This window comes from Mesoplodon mirus, assembly GCF_964341445.2.
Source record: "Mesoplodon mirus genome assembly, chromosome: 14".
Taxonomy (NCBI): Eukaryota; Metazoa; Chordata; class Mammalia; order Artiodactyla; family Ziphiidae; genus Mesoplodon; species Mesoplodon mirus.
In genome coordinates this window covers 12072153-12094664 of record NC_138990.1, presented here as the reverse complement: position 1 = coordinate 12094664, position 22512 = coordinate 12072153, and positions in this window count along the sequence as shown.

Below are 22512 nucleotides of genomic sequence, written 5' to 3'. Positions count from 1 at the left end.
CATGACTCAGAATATTATCTATAGCCCTTGAGGAGAAACTAAATGTCCTTAACTTCATTTAATGGCTAAACTATTATTATTTTGTCTTGCTCGACTGTTTTCCTTTGTTTCTGCATTTTCTCACTTCTCTGATTAAGTTTATTCTTTGGAACTTGAGGAAAACCTAGGAAGCTAAAGTATTCCTAACAAACAAGAGGCAAGCAGAGTATACTGGCGGGGAGTGGGGGGAGTCTGTCTAGGGAAGTCCCCACAGGGTCCTGCTCAGTTACACCATTCTACTACAATTTGCAACCATTTCATAAATGATCATGACAGAAGTGAACATGACAAGCATAGACAGAAAAGTTAATGTCTTAGAAGCACTAGCATTTGAGTTATTTGACTACATTTCCGGTTGGATTTTACATTTGTGTAATTAAAAGGGTTTGCTAGTGATTCAACCAAAACCAAAAATCTATCTATGCCCAAAGTAAATTCCAATCTTGGCCCCCTCAATAGGCATAGACTCTGAGCAAGCCAGGATCTGCATCCCATGGGCCCATTTCTGAGGCTGGGAGCCTGCAGTGGGGCTTCTGGGCTGTAGGTGGCGACAAAGATCAATTTCCCTGCACTGCCTTTTGGGTCTGGCGCTGTGTGAGCAATTAAATTAATCCCTCCGGTATTTGGTATCCACTGTGTGTCTGTCCCTCTCCCTGTGACAGAGACACTGCAGTGAATCATCCTCTCCTACACTCATCCCTCCTGACTCCCTTGGGATACCCTTGCCCAGACTCTGGTCATAGAATTAGAGTGACAGAGGAGGCTGGCAGTCTGGAGTTTCAGCACAGGCTCTTTTATACTGGACTGTTTCCTGCAGACGTTTTCTGAGGGCCCATCACTCATAGAACCCGAGATGTGCGAAATAGCACACTCACGTGAGTCTGTCTGCTCTGAAGACTACAGACTTGGGTACCTCCAAGATAAGTATTTTCCAGACTGGTTCCAGGAAACACTATTCCAATGAATGTTCATGGGTTTATGGGGAAAATGGATTATTGTGACAGTTAATTTATGTGTCAGCTTGGCTGAATTAAGGGATGCCTGGAGAGTCGGTTAAACATTATTTCTGGGTGTATCTGTGAGAGCGTTTCTAGAAGAGATTAAGTTTTGAATCTGTAGGATGAGTAAAGGAGATGGCTCTCACCAATGTGGGTGGGCATCATGCAATCCACTGAGGCTAAGGATCGAACAAAAATGCCAAGGAAGGGTGAGTTTGCTCCCTCTTTTCTTGAGCTGGGATGTTCATCTTCCCCCGCCCTTGAACATTGGAGCTCCTGATTCTAGGGCCTTGGAGTCCATGATTTGTATCAGCAGTGCCTCCTGCCACCACAGCCCCCTTGGTTCTCAGGCCTTTGGACCCAAATTAAATTATACCACAAGCTTTCCTGGTCCTCCAGCAGGTTGACTGTGGGGCTTCTTGGCTTCCATAACTGCGTGAGGAGACATATATATATATATACATATATACATACACCCCCCCCACATATATATCTGGAGAGCCCTAATACAGTTGCCTCTGATCTATTCTCCTATATGCTTCTCCTCGTTTACTCTGCTTCAGCCACATCAAACTCCTCACTGTTTTCCAGAGACAAATGCTCCAGGCCTGATGCCACCCCAGGGCCTTTGCACTAGCCTTCTGTCTGGAAGTCTCACTTCCTCAATGAAGGCTCCTCTGATCACTTCATTGATTACTGCAACATGGACCCCTCTCTGAATCTCAGCTCTCCTGAGTCCCCTATTGTACTACCACATTCTAACACAACTATGATTTATTATTTACTTATTATTCAGTTGACAAAAAATTAATCAGTAGTCAATCTAAAAAGGAAATGGAAAATTTTACTTGAGCCCACCTGAGGATTATAACCCAACAGACAGTCTTTCAGAAAGCTCTGAGGACTGTTCCAACCATCAGAGGTCACAGGACAGTGATACACATTTTTGAGATAAAGGGTCACACGTCACTGACAGTTTACACAATCCAGATCTGCACGTACAAAGCGAGTAGTGGGTCATCATGACCCCTTACGAGATCAAGAAGGAATGTTATCTCCTAAGGAGGTCAGGTTAATGCAGATGCACAATGCACACTAAAGGGGAGGGAGGAGGCCTAAACGGGCAGAGGAAAGTGTTATGTTAAAATTTTTCTTGTCTTGCCGTAAAATATGAATTTTATTTCATCAGTACTTCTTCCCTTCTCCTTCCACTAGAATGCAAGTTCCATAGGGCGGAGGTTTTTTTCTTCTTCTTTTTTTTTTTGCGGTACGTGGGCCTCTCACTGTTGTGGCCTCTCCCGCTGCGGAGCACAGGCTCCGGATGCGCAGGCTCAGCGGCCATGGCTCACGGGCCCAGCCGCTCCGCGGCATGTGGGATCCTCCTGGACCGGGGCACGAACCCATGTCCCCTGCATCGGCAGGCAGACTCCCAACCACTGCGCGACCAGGGAAGCCCAGGGCGGAGGTTTTTGCCCATTTTGTTCATTTCTATTTCACGAGCACTTAGAAGTTTTTATGACATGCGTCAGACACGAGTAAATGCACAAGTAAGTTGGGGAACTATTGGTTAGTCAGGTCACCATGGGGAGCAGTCCCAGAAAGCTCCAATAATAGTCCCCAAATGGTCTGATTTGGAGGTCAGGCTCTATGGAGAATAGCATGAGGACACCTGTACAGATTTCTCAGGAAGGACTCTGGCAGTGGGAGGGAGTAGTGGAGAAGGGTCTAGTTTCCAGAAGGAGAGCTGGTGGGGGTGGATGGGGCCTCAGGACTCCCAGACAATGTCTGAAGCCCTTTGCATGGTGTCTCAGTTAGCTCTTGCTGTGTAACAACCAATTCCAAACTTACCAACTTAAAACAACAATTTATTATTTCTCATGCAATATTTATTATGATAAAGGTACTTATGCTATTCTTCTGATGTTTCTTTCTTTTTTTCCCCCTCCTTCCCTTCCTTCCATGTGTATTTACTGAATCCTACTTTACATTGTGTGTGAGGAGATACATGTAAGGTTTGACTTCCTAGTGTAGGAGAAGAAAATTTACCACTCCCAAGTGTCTTTTGGCATGTGGATTATTTTGAGCTGAAAACAATCAAGGCCAAAAAGATTCTAGAAGAAACTTGGACCTTCCCCCTAACTGCCTAAAAGAATGTAGGTAAAGGACCTGTTCCAGGAAGGGAGCTGTCACCGTAGATAACTATAGTATGAACTAGGTGTGCAGACAGGGAGGAACCGAGCAAAGTTTGTTTGTTAAAATTCCTCTCTGTTTCCCATTGTCTCTGCAGGGCCAGCAAACATTTACCAAACATTTACTCTTCCATTTCCATGTTAACTGCCTTTCTCACCTTTGAAGCCCCAAACCACTCTCCACCCCCTCAACATCCTCTTTTGTCTTTAGCTGAAGATGGTATTTAAGGTGAGGGTTTTGGCTATTTTGGTGAGTTACACAGGTTTCCTGGGTCTCTCCCATGTGTACATGTTGTTAAACTTTTGCTTGATTTTCTCCTCTTAATCTGTCTCATGTCAATTAAATTCTTAGACCAGCCAGAAGAACCTAGAAGAGTAGAGGAAAATTTCTTCCTCCCCAACACGAGCCTTCTCAAATTCTTACTTCCTTCTTGCTCTCCAAAGCCCTGAATTCAGTGTCGAGCACACAGTGAGAGCTTAATCAATGGCTTTGAATGATTCTAAGCAAACTGCAGATGCAAAGAACATTTTCACCGATATCCTCAAGAGTAGCCTGACCCTCATCCAAGACTATGTCCCCTTCACATCGTACAACTCTGGGGATGCCGTTCACATGTAGACAATTTGGATTTGTTTACTATGTTAAATTATAACTTGCCCTCAGAGCACCAGAGATTCTCAAATGCTCTTGACCACTTACATCAGGGTCAGCTAGTGAAAAATGATTCCCGGGTCCCCACCTCCAACTGGCTGATACAAAACTATGCAACTGAGGTATTTCTGAATTTCTAGGAAGCCTCTAGTTGATTCTTAGGAAGACTCTAAGGATCCCCAATGTATACCGAACTTCCTTCAGCATCAACTCCACAGAAATTAGATCCCAGTCAGAGTACATGACACTCTGTATGTGTATGTTTCCATGACCAAAAAGGAATAATTAAAACAGGAAGTTGAGAATCAAAACATAAACCTCCTGTACAAAAATATGTGCCTCACATGTGACCCAATATGTCATTTTATGCTCAGGCTCATTAGTCATGGAAGATGGAAAATCATCCTCATTATGAGAGGCTGCTCATCATTCATTACTTCCCCATATGCCCTGCAAGAGAGGGGAAGGGGGTGATCAGCACGGAAATTCAGGCAAGCTTGGTTAGGAGAATTCACTAGACTAGGCTCGACTGGGGCAGGAGGTGCTTTGCCCGGGCAGGGGCATAGTTTTTGGGTGACGGTTCAAGGCTGATGTTACACCCTTTCCTGTTCTGGAGGTCGGGTGTCTCTCCATACTGTGTTGTCCTTGGGTACACTTTTGCTGTACCTTGTGGGTGGCACTTCCTAGACCTGGCCAACCGCTTAACCGAAGGGATGGTAACTCCCGCCCTGAAGATATCCTGACAAGGGAATATGGGTGTGGCAGATCCCATTCTTACTCACCCCCAATACTCTGCAGGCAGCAGGTGAATGCTTGTCCCTTTGTCAACATTCTTATTATATGGCACCAGACTGTGAGCTCCTAAGGGACAAAGACTTTGACATTTTCATTTCCATATCCTCATAAATGAGTACAAAGATGCTGGAGTCACCTCATACAGTTATGTAGCTTTTACCCCTCAGCTCTAGGGCACATCACCCACACTTCAATATCATACTCTTTAGTATTTATTATGACAATGTTATGGCAGTTGGCAATAAACTGCCTTGTACTAAAAAAGAAAAGTATTTCTAATGACTTTCCAGCTGATGAGAATAAAATCAGGAAAGGAAACCTTTTGCTAATTCACTCCAAGGAGCCACAAATAGCTGGAGCAAAGGGTACAAAGAAAAGAGGAAGAGGCAAAGATGTGGCTTAAAGGAAAATAGGGTCCAGATCATGAACTTCATTATGGCATGCTAAAAGCCTGGTTTCCAACAGGAGGTCCCTGCAGATGACTTCAAGCAGGGTAATGACATGATCAGATTTGCCTCCTAAAATTATTGCTTCTGGCTGCTGGCTGGGGAATGGATGTTGGCACAGCCTCTCAAGTGGTTTTTCCTTGCTCCAGCATTGCTCTCCTCCAATCCAGTTGAGAGATGAGTGTCGGATGATTGTTGCAGGGGATTTGAGAGAAGTCAATGGATTTAAGGAAAAGGAAGAAGGTAGGGTCAATAGATTTGGGTGATTTATTGTATGCAGAATGAGATTGACCACCAGATTTCTAGTTTTGGTGTCTATTAATGAATATTTCTACTGATGGGTGGTGATTCTATTGATGGATGGTGATTCCATTTACCGACCAAAGGGAGAATGGAAGAGAAGGTGGCAGTCTGGGGAGAAAGAGAATAAGATCTGCTTTTGACTATGTTGAATTTCGAGATGTCTATAAACATCCAGATAGAGGTGTGAAATGGGCAGATCTGGAGTTTGGGAGAGGAATTTGGAATGGAGATATAAATTTCAGAGTTTTTTGCATAAAGAAGATAATGGAACTAAGGGGATGAATGAAATGGGGAGAGAGATTAGTTTAAAAGAGAAGATGGTCAGGACAGAAAGATATGTGAGAATCAGGCAGAAGATTCAGAGGCTTCTGGAGGCTTAGGAGAGGCCTTCAGAGATAGAAGGAGGACCATGAGACATGGAGTATGAATGTCTAGAGAAAAGAGGGTTCAAGGTGAGAATCAACAGCATCAAACTAACAGCACATCAAGTCTGGTCAAGTTTGACGAGTGTCCATTGGGTCTAGGAGCTAAGACACCCTGGAGAGCTTTCAGGAAGAGGGCTGTGCAAAAGTGAAAATGAAGGGTCTTCAAGAGTGAGTGGAAGGTGAGAAAGAGGAGGCAGTGGGTAGAGATAATGTTTTCAATAAATTTGGTTGTGAAGGGGGAGAGAGAGAGATGGGTGTAGCTAGAGGGAGACATGGGTCTAATGGAAGAAAATTTCAAGATGTGACAGGTTTAAACAAGTGTAAAAGCTGATAGGAAGGAGTCAATGAAGAAGGATGGGCTGAAAAAAACAGGGTGGGTATGCAGTATGGGTTCCTGGGTACGTGCATGGGCTCTGGAGAAAATCCCTCTGACTTTAAATGTCTACTCTGCTCTTTCTCATCTGAGTAAATTGAATGAAATAGACCTACTCAAGTCCCTTTTAAAATTATAAATGTCTCAGAGTCGTACGCTTTTATCTTTCCATAATGCATCTGAAACAAAAGTGTCAACGACCGTCTTCAGTCTTAACAAGAAATCTTTTAGATCTTTATACCATTTAAGGATCTGGAAATGCTTTTTCAGCATTATTTCTGAGGCAACTGTTTCATTTATCTCTTATTGTGAAATAAACCATCCTGAAACTTAGTGGCTTAAAGGAGAAAAAAAAGGAGACTATTTATTCTGCTGTGAGTCTGCAACTGAGCAGGGCTCAGGGGGGAACCTCTTGTTTCTTATCCACCCAGTATCAGCTGAGGGAGCTCAGAGGGTGGGAGCATCTCCATCATGCTGGGACCTCAGTGGGGCTGTTGCCCAAAACACCTTTGCATGGCCTCTCCATGCTGGTTGGGCTTCCTCACAACATGGTGACTGGGTTCCAAGAGTGAGTGTCTTGGGGGAGAGTCAGGCAGAGGCTGTATAACTTTTGATGACTGGCTTTGGGAGTCATTCAGCATCACTTCTACTGCATTCCATTGATTAGAAGTGAATCACTAATGTCAGCCCACATTCAAAGGAAGGAAAATTAGACTCTACCTCTTAATGAGAAAAACCCCAAGGAATATGTTGGCATGTTTCAAAACAACAGCAACACATTATCAATTAAAATAACACAAAGAAAGAGGAAGAGGCAAAGACGTCTTTTTCTGGCTTACTTTTTTGGGACATAACTTCTGAAGGCTTCAGTGTTGTATAAGACCCTTTTGTTCAAATACTACTTGCAAGGGCATATTTATTTTAACTAAGAACAGAAAAGTTGAAGATACTAATGAATATTCATACAGCTCATAATGCACAGAAAAAAAAGTGATAGTCTTGTGGCTGTTCTCAATTTAATGTTTCTCAACATGGATTCTTTGAATTAGTTTATGATGCAGAATGATTCTGTCTCCCATGGAAGCTGTGAGGGAAAAGGAACACCTCAGGTATTGCTGAGATTTTTTGTTTGTTCGTTATGAAGACTAGCGCTGGAGGGAATATTATTTGTATGATAAGCAAACAGCAGGCCTTTGGCTTAATTTTGCCAGCAAAAATGGGAAAAGGACTAAACAGGATTTTATTTAGTGTTGGTGGAATAAGGAGCATAACGTGTTTTTCTCCCACCGTGGGTAAACTTGGACTAGTCAAGGGGGTGTATACGAATAGTGACCACCACATCATAGCCTTTTGGAAGAGGATTGGGTAAGCTAATGCCCCAAGCCATTAGCATGGGGCCAGGCACATAGGGTGTCACTAAACAATGGAGAATTACTGATGAGGTGAGGACCTTGAGGAGGCTAAATGGGATGGTACCCAAAGCAAAAATATAGGGACTGGTCTTGGATAAGAGTGGGACTCCTGCTTCTGTTGGATGAGAGGAGAGAAGAAAAGAATAAAGAAAGATTCAACAGGTTTTAAAGTGGGCTGATGGGCAGTTGAGAAAGTCTTCTGTTATTCTGCTTCTGTTACTTTGCTGTAAGTGAGAGATGAGGAGGTAGGGTAGAATACTGCCGAAAGTGGGGATGATTTCCTGTGGAGAGGGGACAGCCATCGAATTACAGAGACACTGAAGGGTTGCTAAAGCAACCATAAAGGTCAGTGGGTTTTGGTCATCAGTGTGCAATGGGATCCATGTTCTCTTGAGGTGCTCCCTGACTTTGGTGCAGGATCTGAGACAGCGGATATTGGACAGATGCAGAACTTTGCCAGGCAGTGCAGTGAGAGGGCAGAAGGGCCAGGCAGCGGGGAAGAGCGACAAAAGACTGTCAAATGAGGGGCTGGAAGGAAGTGAAGACAGGAGGAAACGATGGAGCCAAGGTGAGCCGGTCAAAGGATTAGAGATCTCTGGTGGCTGAAATATGCCAACAGTGGGGAAGCTGGAGAGAGTGAGGAACAGAGGGAGAAAGAGAGGAGGGAGGCAGAAACAGGCCATAAAAATGGTCTGTTGTGGTCAGAGAACAGGATGTTTGAACATTTTAGACATGAAGAGGTTAAGAGTGATGATAAGGCACAGGGTGTGACTCTGGGGGTGGATGGAAAAGAAAGTAGAGGCGGAAGTGACTGGGTGAAAAAGTCAAGGGGCTGAGAGGCCATGGTGTTGGTCATCCAAATGGGCGTCAAGGTCAAAGAGGTTTAGGACAAAGAGGAGGGCTTGGTTCCAGGTGCCAAATGTTTAATAAGTGGAGGGGGCTGACCAGGTCAGTAGCTGAAAGCTACAAAGAGAGGTATAGGATGGTATAAACATCAAAGGACTGGGGTTTTTGTTTGTTTGGGTGGGTTGTTCATTTTACAAGGTTGTTGATGTCATATTGTGATGTCAGAGGAGAGGTGACCCGATGTTGGCCCCAACTTCCTGGCTGGGAAATATCTGTAGAGGCATGAGTTCTTTCTCCTTGAGAAAACTTCAGGGAAAACATGGTCTTCAGAGGACAGCCAGGTTTCAGCCAAGGCAAGAATTAGGGGAATATTTAGAAAAGAGAATGAAGAGATAGAGTCATTCATTTAAAAAATAACTGTTGAGCACCTGCTTTGCATATGATCCTGTTTGAGGTGTTGGAATGTATTAAGGAATTTACATTCCAGTGGCAAGAAGTGGAGAAGAAACACAAAGCAAATACATACTGAACATAATTTTGGTTAGTGATACAAGCTGTAAAGAAAAAAAATAGGGCTATTAGATGGAGAGTAAAAGGTGTGCGGAGGAAGTGGGGATTTATTTGTCGCAAACTGTGTGTCTCTAAAGGGAATGGAGGGTTTAGTGGGAGTTGTGTCAATGCTAAACCCAGATCCATTTTATTGGATTAATGCTTGCTAGAATAAATAGCTTTGCTGAATAGCAGATGGAGGAAAGCACATTAGGGTGTGCAAACCATCACTGTGGGATATGAGATTTTGCAAAATAACTGTCAGGGTTTTCACAGAAATTATTTCCCATGTGGCCTCCTGGAGACGTTCTGGCCAGTGCATGACCTCTCCTACTTGCTTGACCTCAAGGCCAATGACAGGCACTTGCAATCCCTGCCCATGGCTCCCGTGGGTCACCGAACTGTGTGGCTTGGAGGCAGCCTCTAGGACAGTTTCAGTTTGCACGCAGCTCAGGAAGCGATGGAGTAAAGGGAAGTGGCTAGCATTTCAGATATGACACTCATTGAGGCTTAGAGGAGACAGTTTTAGGGCAAAGAAAAGGAAGTTTTACTTTACTAGGTGTTAGTAAATATAGGAGATTTACTTTCTGGATCAATCTCTAAATAAGGTCAAAGGAAGACCAGGAACAATACTTAGGGGATAGAGCTATAACTTATTGGTAATGGGAACTGGGGACTTTGGGGAGGGTGCCTTCCATCCAGGTGACCCAAGAGCATCCGCCCTGGGCTCCTGTGATCCTCACTGGTGCCCTGATTTGCCAGGGCATTGGAAATGTCACTCAGGCCCAGATTGGTGCCCCCATCCTTGCCTGATTTTCCTTTTTCGTGAATCTTACAGTCTTATGTTTCCTAATTCTCTCTTCACCTGTGCCTCTCCTTGAGATCACACAGAAGGTATATTTCTCCGGTTAGTTAAAGCCCTTCCTTTTTAAAATGACTAAATTAACTCATTATTGATTTATTTATTCCAACTTTTTGAGCTCTTACTCTTTTAAGGTACTACTGTAGAAAAGAGAATTGAAGATAAAAATGTTAGAGTTCATAATCCAACAGAGAGAACAGATCATTTTTTAGATGACATTACAAAATAATAAGTGCTACAAGGAACTATATTCAATAACCTGTGATAAATCATAATTGAAAAGAATATGAAAAGGAATATATATATATATATAAAACTGAATCACTTTGCTGTACAGTAGAAACGAACACAACATTGTAAATCAACTATACTTCAATAAAATAAATTAAAATATAATAATAAGTGATGAAATGCTGGTTTGCCCTTTATGCTACACTTTCTGTCTCAGGCATCTCTTGGACTTCAACCATCACTTATAGATCTTTTTCTCTAGTTCAGTCTTCTAAATTCCAGGTGTGTATGTCCAGCTGCCAACTGGACACCTCCATTTGGTGTTTCATCCACATGCAAACACTACACAACTTAGGTTGAATTAACCATCTCTCTCCACTACCTTCAGAAACAATCTGTTCCTCCTTCTTGTATCTTCTTTCTCAATAAAAGGTTCTAGTGTCCCCCTGTTATCTAAGCCCCAAAATAAGAATATCCTTGATCTCTATTGTCCTTCCAAATTCAAGAGCCATGTCCTTCATTCAGTAGTCACTAAGTTCTAGTGAATTTAGCTCCTAAGTTTTTCCAGGGCCTTCTGTCCATCTTGATGGTCATCATCATAGTTCAGACCCTTGTCTCAGCATCCTTGAGTTACCTGAGGCAACTTCCCTACCAGCCTCCTGACCACAGCTGGCCTTGTTCTACACCTTGGTCCACACGGCTACATCTGGATGGTATGGTACCTTTTCTTCAGTGGCTCCCATATGCTTTTAGCACAGACAAGATCCCTCATGTTCTGGGCCCTGCAAATCCCCCAGCTCATCTCTCAGCTGCCCTCCCAGCTCTCTGCACACGTAACAGGTTATGGGCCTTGTGAAACCCTCACAGCTCCTCCAGGACACTATTCTCTCTCACAAGATGTCTCTGCACAGGCTGCTCCTTCTATTTAGAAAATCATTCCTCTTCCACTTCCCTGGCTAATATTACTCATACTTTGGAACTCAGCTAAGGACTCAACCCTTCAGGGAAACAATGTATAGCCCTATGGCCAGATTAAACATCCCTTTTCTATGGTCCAATGAGACCTTGGATCACCCTCATCATAGTACTTGCCAAACTACTTTTTAATTGTGAGCCTCTTCAGTGAATCTGTAAGCAACCTAAGGGCAGGAGCTGTGCCCTATGAGTTTTTGAATCTTCAGTGACTGTCTTGTAGTAAGTGCTTCATAAATGGGTGATAAGTGAGTAAATGAAAGAAGAGAAAGAAGGAATGAAAGGAAGAGAGAGAGGAAAGAAGAACAAACAAAAGAATGAACAAAAGAAAGAAGGAAGAAAGGAAGGATGAAAGAAGGAAAGAAAGGAAGAAAGAAAGAAAGAAAGAAGGAAAGAAAGAAAGAAAAAGAAAGAAAGAGGGACTTCCCTAGTGGCGCAGTGGTTAAGACTTCATGCTCCCAAGCTCCCAATGCAGGGGCCCCAGGCTCGATCCTGGTCAGGGAACTAGATCCCACATGCATGCCGCAACTAAGAGTTCACATGCTGCAACTAAGGAGCCAGTGAGCTGCAACTAAGGAGCCCGCCTGGTGCAACCAAATAAATAAATAAATAAATAAGAAAGCAAGAAAGCTAGAAAGACAGAAAAGGATGGCGAGTGCATGGAAATGAGGAGGAGCAGGAACTAAACCATACTGGAAATAGGAAGTGAAGGCTTCAAGGAAGAGGTGATGTTTGAGCCAAGTGTTGAAGTAAAAGTAGAATTTATCTAGGCAGAGTTAGGGCAAGAAGAATGTTAGACAGAGCCAAGAACACATGCTAAGGCTAAGAGGCGAGGAGGATGGTGGACTGTTGATTTATTTGGCAGGGTTCAGCTGCAGGTAACAGAAAATACTCCAGCTGATTTGATCAGGAAATGTTTTCATATGAAGAATTGGGGACTTACAGAATCAGCTGGAGGACTAAAGGAATGGCCTTTGCATTAGTCATCCCGGAATAATCCCTGGGGAAACATTCCAGAACTGGCTTGCTGGGGGCACCATCATCTCTGCCACAATCAAGAAGATGCTATCACAACGCCTGGCTCCAACTCACACCACTTGAGCCCAATGCAGGGGTCAGAAGGCAGTTGCCATGGCTGTAGGATCCAGAAACACAGGGGCTCACCTGTGATCTGGAGACCAGAAAGCCACCCACTGAAGCATGACTGGCTTGCTAAAATCTGCAGTGAGAGAATGGATGACTCACCCCAAATAATGCATTCTAAATTTGGGTCTCCGGTGGAGGTGTCTGGCAGACTTGACATCACAGGGAGTCTGAGAGATGTGTTTTCAGCTTTCCAGGCCCTGCAAGGACAAGCTGGAAGGAGGCTAAAAGATGAGGCCCAGGAGCCAGGCTACCATGTGCACTGCCCCTTCCCATGCGTACAGACTCATAGTAACCAGATGTGGTCCACGCATGACCTTGGAGAGAAGGCAAAGCTCTACGCAGGGCAGTTGCCTCCCACTCCCTTCCCCCCCCTCCGACTGTGCAGGCTTTGCAGGGCCTTATGCCCACAGTAGAAAGCTGAGCCAAAGCTCTCGTGTTCTTCCCCATTGAAGCCCATGCTCCTTCCTGGGTTTCCACCTTGCAGCTTGGAGCCCAGTTTAGCATCAGCATGTGTGGGGCTTGTGCTCGTGTGGTGGCAGACTCACAATGACAAGTCCGATACCCTCTTATTGGGGGTGTAGTCAGCAGAGCACTGGACTGAAGGAAAAGGGGGGGCAGGAGTCTTGCCCCACCATGAACTCTACTCGGCAATAGCTCCGTGACTGTGGGCAAATTACTTTGACGTTCCAGATCTCATTCAGTGCTTCATTTCCTCAAGATGCTCACCCATAAAGGGAGGGATTAGAATAGCAGCAGCTGCCGCCACTGCCATGGATAACTTAATGCTTTCTTTTTTAAAAAAATGTTTATTGAAGTGTAACTGATTTACAATGTTGGGTTAGTTTGTGCTGTACAGCAAAGTGAATCGGTTATGCATATACATATATCCACTCTTTTTTAGATTCTTTTCCCATACAGGTCATTACAGGGTATTGAGTAGAGTTCCCTGTGCTCTACAGTAGGTCCTTATTAGTTATCTATTTTATATACAGTTGTGTGTATATGTCCATCCCAATCTCCCAGTTTATCCCTCCCTTCCACCTTTGCCCCCTGGTAACCATAAGTTTGGTTTTTACATCTGTGACTCTATTTGTGTTTTGTAAATAAGTTCATTTGTACCATTGTTTAGATTCCACATATAAGTGATATCATATGATACTTACACTGAGTGAAGTAACCATGCTTTCTGTGTCTTTGCGTCACTCCCTCAAATTCAAAGTTCTCAGTCGGAGCACCCAGCCGTCCCCTATTTAATCATGTGCCCACCCCCTCACTGTCCTGGGAAGAGAAAAGGAGTATTTGGTTCTTTCAAATTATGAAATGGAAAGCAAAACCCAGACACTTCCTACCCAGACAAGATCAGTGAGGGATTTATCCCCAGTGGGAAGCATGTTTAGTTGGTGGATAGAAAAAAAAAAGGAGCTATACTACAGATGCATTTTTAAAATAGGAATTATCTATTTTACCCTCCTCTTCCACTGATATCCTTAAAATCACAAGTTAAATGTGAAAGCTGTGTTTGTTTCTATTACATCTGAGAATGAACACATAATTATACTATTGGTATATAAAAATATATTCTGAGAGGGACTTCCCTGGTGGTCCAGTGGTTAAGAATCCACCTTCTAACCTAGAAAAATAGTACAGATGAACTGGTTTGCAGGGCAGAAATAGAGACACAGATGTAGAGAACAAACGTATGGACACCAAGGGGAGAAAGCGGCCGGGGGAGTGGTGGTGGTGGGATGAATTGGGAGATTGGGATTGACATGTATATGCTAATATGTGTATAATAGATAACTAATAAGAAAAAAAAAAAAGAAAGTTCTTCCTAAAAACAAAAAAACCCCACCCACCTTCCAATGCAGGGAACACGGGTTCGATCCCTGGTCAGGGAACTAAGATCCCTCAAGCCGCGGGGCAACTAAGCCTGCGTGGTCTAGAGCTGCCACGTCACAACGGAAGATCCCACATGCCACAGAAAAAGATCTCGAGTGCCGCAACTAAGACCCGTCACAGCCAAATAAATAATAAATAAATAAATATTTTAAAAGTTGAGATTAAAAAATTTATATATATATACACATATATATGTATATATACACATATATGTGTGTATATATATATAAATTCTGAGATCTGAAATTGTCTCATGGACGGCCAGTGAGAGCCGTCATGCATTTAGTAACCCCAAATGTCTGAATGGCAGGTGGAGTGTTGACAATAATAGTGTGAGAAGCCAATCATTGTTGACAGGTCCGTCTTTATCAGCTGAGATCTATGGGGAAAGTAATGGAAAGGGACTCAGACTAGCGGAAATAGAAAAGTAATGTATTGAAAAAATTATCAGGTAGTTTCCAGAAGTGACAGGAAGGTTGGAGAATGGGCTCAGAAAACGAGCAGAAATCAAGGGAGGCAATTTTCTGCAGGCGTGGGGGTGGGGTGGCACAAATTGAGGAAAAAAGAGCCAAGAAATGATAGAGAGAAACGCCCCTCACAGAGGAGGGTGCATTCTGCTGCAGCATTCTGTTCTTTCTTTAAAGCTGGAGATATTCTTTGGTTAGACGCATCCATATTCACACCACCAGGGGCTAGTTGAGTCCTGTTTCAGGAGAAGCAGAAAATGCCAGGATGTAGTGCCAGGATGTAGTACCAGGACAGAAGCCCGTCAAGCCAAGGGCTGGATACGGTGGGAGACAGAAGAAGTGGGTCCTGGTCTTAATATCGATGAAGTTGGCCTAATGGCTGACCTTGAAAGTGCTGTGTCGAGCACATTACCTCGGGGCGCCTCACATCAGCACTTTCAGGACCTATCTGTGTTTTCAGCCCACTCAAGATCGCTGTTCTCTTGCTCTATGTACATCCCCTGCCTGACCAGTGCCTGCTTCACGCTCACCCGTGTACCTGTGTACTTACACCAGGCCCCAGCTAGTGACAGTTTATCAAAGGGGCGGTGAGGGGTGTGCTCCTCTACTGGTTTCCCTGGTAACTAATGAGCTAACCTGATGTCAATTCCCCTATAACTGGCCATCTCCCCATCCCCATGGGAGCAAAGACTGCCACCATGTCCTGCCTGCTGTCTGCCACATATGGTGGCGTGTGGCTCCAGGACCTTGCTTCAGACGTGTAAGCTCCCCCATCCATTACACCATTGATGTCTCTGTTGCTGACTCCGGGCTCTTTCTTCCATCTTGAAGCTGGGCAAGCACAGGACTTGTAGGCCTGTGAGGTGCAGCCCAACACCATCATACAAACGAAGAAACAGAGGCTCGGAGAAGTTAGGTCACTTGCCTCGGTTAGTAAGTTTTGTAGACTAGATTCCAGTTCAGACTTTCCTGACCAAAAGCCCATATTTGTCATCATCACTACTCACTCCTCCTGAGGACAGGGTGCCTAACAAGCTCAAAAAAGCCAAGTTTTAGTGCTGCCAGGAAGGTCCAAACAGCCTGTGAGGAGGAAGTGATGGCAAATGGCTGGGGCATCAGGAAGTTTTCAAGGAGGAAGCAGCATTCTGTGTGGGCTTTGAGGGTCCACCAGGATTTCAACAGGTGAATATAGGCAAGAAGGAGGACATGGCAGTTTGAGGGAGCAAAACAAACCAAAGGAATGGGGAGCGGGGAGCCTTCCAGAGACAGTAAAGAGAATTCCCTGGCAGTCCAGTGGTTAGGACTCCACACTTTCACTGCTGAGGGACCAGGTTCGATCCCTGGTTAGGGAGCTAAGATCCCACAAGCCACGTAGTGCGGCCAAAAAGAATAAAAATAAATTAAATTTATTAATTAATTTAGAGACAGTGAAGGGTCCATGTGACCTGTGTGGGAACGTGTGGAGGAGTCTGAGCAGGTAGGGAACCTGCTGTGAAGACCTGGGTTGGCAGAAGAAGCAAGACGGTCTCCCTTTGCAGGCAGAGGGAGGCATTAACATTTTTAGACTGAGAGTGGATTGGGGGCAGGAGGCTTATGGTGATCAGAGCTATGATTTAAAACAACTCTTCACAGACTATTGAATAACTCATGGCAATAATTTTTTTAAATTGGGGAAATCCCCTTTTAATTTTGACAAAGACCTTAATAAAAATAACAACTTCCACCTATTATCACCATTACTTCATAAAAGAAAGGCCCTTTTTACACCCCTCTCCTCCTCCAATGAGAACTGCTTGTCCAATATACTGTATGATTGGAACTGCTTGTCCAAAGTATTGCAATAGCCCCTTTTGAACTGAAAACCTTCCTCTGCCTGTAATCCCTTCCCGGCTCCAATCCGCCTTCTATACTATTGCCAAACCTTTCAGAACAGTCGTTTCTACATATTGGTTCTTAGACTAGTACCAAATAAAATGAGAAAAGTGTGAGCCCTGTACTTGATGTTTAAATGTGTTGGGGGTACTGCTGACAACTCTGCTTTTTGAGAAGGGCTGTCCTTTCTTCTGAGAACATATTTTATGTGGGAAGAGGGTGTGAAATTCGCCTTTTTTTTTTTTTTGCATTTCAAGCCATTAAGTTTTGGTCATTTGTTACATACAGTAGTAATAGGAAACGAATACAAGACGGGTGTGTCATCAACATAAATAGAGTAGTCTGAAGGGTGGAGCGGGAAGCTGACAGATTCCGTTTTGGGCATTCTGGATGTCATATGTAGGGTACATTTTATTGGGAACATGTCCCTCCAACAGCTGGAACTTCAGGGATGGAAAGTAAGGAAAAACAATATTTTGAAAGGAAGACAAGTGGATAATCAATATTTGTTGAGTACCTACAAGGTTTCTGGTTCTTTCACTAAGTTATGGTATGTAATCCTCATGGCATCTTGGAGGTTTTTGGTTTTTTTTTAACCTGATTTTCACAGGTTAGTAGCCCAGATAAGTGTCCAGAAGTTAGAAAATATGCTAAAAATTACTCAGCTAATAGCAGACAGAAACCAGCCTCACCTCTGGGTCCAATCTGATTCCAGATTGTGTGATTTTTATCATTCATTATGCGTTGTTATGTTTCTGCAGCATTTCAGAGGAAGGAAGTCAAGGGAGTTCCTGACAAATGTCTTAATTCTTCTCAGTAACACAGAAGATGAGGTCCCCAACAAGTAATTTCAGGGTTAAGGAGTCACTTAGAGGTAAGTTCAGAGCAACAGTAGTAGAAGCAGAGACAAATCTTTGGTTACCTGGAAGTGATGCTTGTCAGAAGGAAAGTTTCTTCATGTCATGAAGTCATAGGCTCCAAGGCCAGTGGGTGTCATGGATGATGTTGATAGTGACTCACTGTCTGTTGGCCCAGGACACGGAGTGGGAAGAAACCTGGACAGTGGCTCAGGGTTCTGACTCCTACTCCTACAGTGATGTATTCCTGGGCCTCCTCACTGCGGAGGCAGAAGGAGATGTGTGAAGGGATTTGCCCAATGTCTGAGGGCTCCAAGGGATTTTCAGAGCTGGACTCTTGTTGGCTCAAGGAGCTGGGTGTTCTGGGCATCATACACCTTCCCTGGCCCAGGAGGTGCCACGCTAAGTTGGGAGTCAAAAGAGTTTGGTCTTGGTCTACACCATGGGTTCACTGCCTGAGTGCACAGCTAACATTTGTTGGGCATTTAGCGTGTGTTAAGAGCCTAATGAACAGTTTTTCTTTGACCTCTATTGTACTGATGAAGAAACAGAAGTTCAGAGAAGCTCAGCAACTTGTCCAAGGTCATAAAGTTTGTGTGTGTGGCCAAAATCTAAAATCAGATGTATCCAACTGCAGATCCCTTATTTGATCCATTTTGCTATGAATTCAGCATGATTCTGATTTGGAGAAACTCTCCATCTCAGTGAGGAAACAGATGGAATTGCAATTTACTATAACACAGTAGAGCAGTGCGGGAATCAAAAGAAGGGCAGGGAAGTGCTGGAAAGAAGCTGTAACACTGATGGGGAATGCATCGGGAACACTTCTCAGAGGAGGTGGCCTTTGAGCTCAGGGGTAAATGAGTTTCTGGACAAAAGAAGGGCATTCTCGGTAGAAGGAGTATTACACAGACATGAAGAAGGTGGAAGTGTTTGGCAAGAGTGAGTAAGCTGGTGACCACAATGATGAGTCAAGAGCCGATGGCCTCAGGGGCTACTGTTGGCCTGAATGACGGCTGGAGAGCCTGTGAAAAGAAAACCGCTTCCAACCGAGTCCGAAAGCCTTGCAGGTTATACATCGTCCCTCATGAGAACAGAGTAGGTGAACATTTGGGTAGACTTATTATTCTGTTCAGGAATCACTATGTTGCACATGTGGTATGTGCCAGAGTAACATGTTTGGTGAGATTTGTTTGCTGAGAACGGTAAACTCTATACACGGAGTCATGGGCTTCTCAGTTTGTTATTCATACAATAGGGTCATCCAATCAGGAGGCACAATGATCTGCTCAGAACTTTTTTAACATAGAGGGAAATTTGCATCCTAAGTTTCATATCTTCTGAGAACTGTGCACCTCAGAAATCTCCTTCTGTTTTCTGAGCCTCTAAGATGACATAAGAGTTTGTTATAACTATTTATCATGTTTGCTACTCAGTCTTTAAAATTAAACATTTTAAATTGTTGCATAATTTTCCATAAATGTAACATTATTGGTATTATTATTCTTATTATTATTCTTGGAGTATAATTACTTTACAATGTTGTGTTAGTTTCTGCTGTATAACAAAGTGAATCAGCTATACGTATACGTATATCCCCCTATCCCCTCCCTATTGCGTCTCCCTCCTCTCTAGGTGGTCACAAAGCACCGAGCTGATCTCCCTGTGCTATGCAGCTGCTTCCCACTAGTTATCTATTTTACATTTGGTAGTGTATATATGTCCATGCCACTCTCTCACTTCGTCCCAGCTTACCCTTCCCCCTCCCCGTGTCCTCAAGTCCATTCTCTACATCTGGGTCTTTAATCCTGACCTGTCCCTAGGTTCTTCAGAACCATTTTTTTTTAGATTCCATATATATGTGTTAGTATATGGTATTTCTTTTTCTCTTTCTGACTTACTTCACTCTGTATGACAAGCTCTAGGTCTATCCACCTCACCACAAATAACTCAATTTCACTTCTTTTTATGGCTGAGTAATATTCCATTGTATATATGTGCCACATCTTCTTTATCCATTCATCTGTCAATGGACACTTAGGTTGCTTCCATGACCTGGCTACTGTAAATAGTGCTGCAATGAACACTGGGGTGCATGTGTCTTTTTGAATTATGGTTTTCTCAGGGTATATGCCCAGTAGTGGGATTGCTGGGTCGTATGGTATAACATTATTAATTAATTTTCCTTTTTTGCACATTGAGGTCTCTTCTAATGTTTTTCTGTTTTCATCTATGCTGAAATAATCATGTGGTTTTTATCCTTCAGATTATTTTCTGTTGAAAGAGTCCCTGAAATGGGATTAAAGTATCAAAGAGTCATGATTTTTTTGATACATGTCACACAATCACCTTCTGAAAAAGTTTGAACAATAGCTTGTCACCATGATCAGATTTCCCTGCACCATCACCCATGTTGGGAAGTGTGTTTTTCCTAATTTTTGCTAATTCGTCAGGTGTAAATACCTTATTTTACCTATGATTTCCTTGTTAATGGTGGAAGCTAAGCATTTTCTATATTTCTGTTTTGCATCTGATTTCAACATTTTGTAAAATTTCCTTTGCTCATTTGTCTACTGGAATTTTAATATTTTTCTTTCAAATTTGTATGACTCCAAAATCTCACATGAGAAAGTAAGCTAAGGTCTCTCTTGGAAGCCACAGAAATGAAGGAATGGATTAGGAAACAGTAAGGGGATAGGGGGATACAGTAAGGGGATAGGGAAGAAAGATACAAAATAATACCTGAGGGTTTACTTTCATTTCTGAAGTTTCTCCAGAGTAGTGATTCTTAACCTTTTTTGAGATTATACATCCTTTTGAGGTATGAGTCCTTATCCCCAAGATGAACCTGACCTATTGCATAAACTTTAAATGAGCTTATGGCCCTCAGGCCTACACACAGACCCCTCTTAGGTTGGGATCCTTTGTTTTGTAATAACTGCTTTAACTAAAATGTTCATTTAATTATTGCTATTTTTAGCTATCTTAAAGCGCTACACTGTTATGTTTTGTGTTAGAAGGTTAATGTTATAAATAAAATTCAATGTGGTCTTTATTTCTTTTCCTTTTTCCTTTTTTTTTAAAGAGAGTTTTGAGGTTATTGCTGGGTGGACTTCAAATCCCAGATGGGAATTTGACCTCACTGTTCAGACCTCCAACTTTGGGTATAAGATGGTCCCAGTGATGTGGGAACCTCAGAGTCTGAAAAATAGATAACAGATTGAGACCCCCAAAGACTTCAGATTTATCAGATTCAGAATTTTAAATAACTACTTGCAAAATATTTAACATAAAAATTGAATCAAAAAGTGAGCAAGAGACAAATATACCAAATGATCTGGCAGTTTGGGGAAATACATTGAGCTTTTAGAAATAGTAAATATAGTTTTTAAAATAAAAACTAACTGAGTGGGTTTAAACAGCAGAATGAATGACTAATTAAAGAAGAATTATTGCACTGAAAACTCCAGTCCAAAAAAAAAAAATCACACAGAATGCAAAACAAGGAAACAGGGCAATTCAATATATGACAGACGTGTTAAGACACTGTCAGCATAGCATGAGAAAGTGTAACATACATCTAATTACAGCCCCTTAAGGTGGAAATAGAGAGCAGGGAGAAAAACAATACTCAAAACGTTCATATCTTAGAATATTCCAGAACTGATAAATAAGTGAATCCACAGATCCAGGAAACAAGGCTCATAAAAAGACATAAATAAAGACACACACATAGATACATTGCACTGAATCTGTACAACACCAAAATTAGAGATTATTTGTCCAGTAGACTGACAGCTGACTTCTCCATATCTATGGAAGCAGGAAGACAGTTGAATGCCATCTTCAAAGTGCTGAGAGAAAATTAACTATTAATATAGAGTTGTGTACCTATTGAAAGGACCGCTCAAGAAAAAGAACACAATAAAGATATTTCCAGATAAATAATAAACGAGTTTACCACCAATTAGCCCTCATTGAAAGAATAGCTAGGGACTTCCCTGGTGGCACAGTGGCTAAGAATCCACCTGCCAATGCAGGGGACACAGATTCGAGCCCTGATCCGGGAACATACCACATGCTGTGGAGCAACTAAGCCCGTGCGTCACAACTACTGAGGCTGCGCTCTAGAGCCCTCAAGCCACAACTACTGAGCCCACGTGCCACAATTACTGAAGCCTGTGCACCTGGAGTCCAAGCTCTGCAACAAGAGAAGCCACCACAATGAAAAGCCCGCGTGCCACAACGAAGAGTAGCCCCCGCTCGCCGCAACTAAAGAAAGCCCACACGCAGCAATGAAGACCCAATGCAGCCAAAAATAAATAAATAAAATAAATAAATTTATTTTAAAAAAAAGGATAGCTAAAGAGTATTTTGAAAAGAGGGAAAATGATCCCAGAAAGAAAGGTGTACTTAGTTTTTTAATAGCTGCTATAACAAATTACCATAAACTTAGTGGCTTAGAACAACACAAAATTATTGTCTTCCATTTTTCTGTGTCAGGATTCTGAAAAATTCCAGGTGTCAGCAGGGCCGCTGGCGGCTCTAGGAGACAATCTGCATCCTTGTTTTCTCCATCTTCTAAAGGCTGCCTGCATTGCTTGGCTTGTGGCCCCTTCCTCCATCTGCAAAGCCAGCAACGGGGGTTGGGTCCTTCTTATGTCATATCACCCACTCCTCTTCCATTTTTAAACACCCTTGTGATTACATTGGGCCCACCCAGATAATTCAGGATAACCTCTCTATTCTAAGGTCAGCTTATTATCAACCTTCATTTCCCCTTGTAACGTAACAGATTCACGGGTTCCAGGATGGAGATATCTTTGGGGCAGGGGGCATTATTCTGCCTATCACAGGGCATCTGGAATGTAAGTAAGAATTGTGAGCCAATAAACAAGTAAACAGGTGGGAAAATCTAAACAAACCTTGTCATGTCTGTAAAAAAAACAAAACTAAACTAAATGTGGGTTAGAGGGCTTCCCTGGCGGCACAGTGTTTAAGAATCCACCTGCCAATGCATGGGACACGGGTTCGAGCCCTGATCCGGGAAGATCCCACATGCCACGGAGCAACTAGACCCATGAGCCACAACTACTGAGCCTGCACTCTAGAGCCTGCGAGACACAACTACTGAGCTCACGCGTCATAACTACTGAAGACCGCACACCTAGAGCCCGTG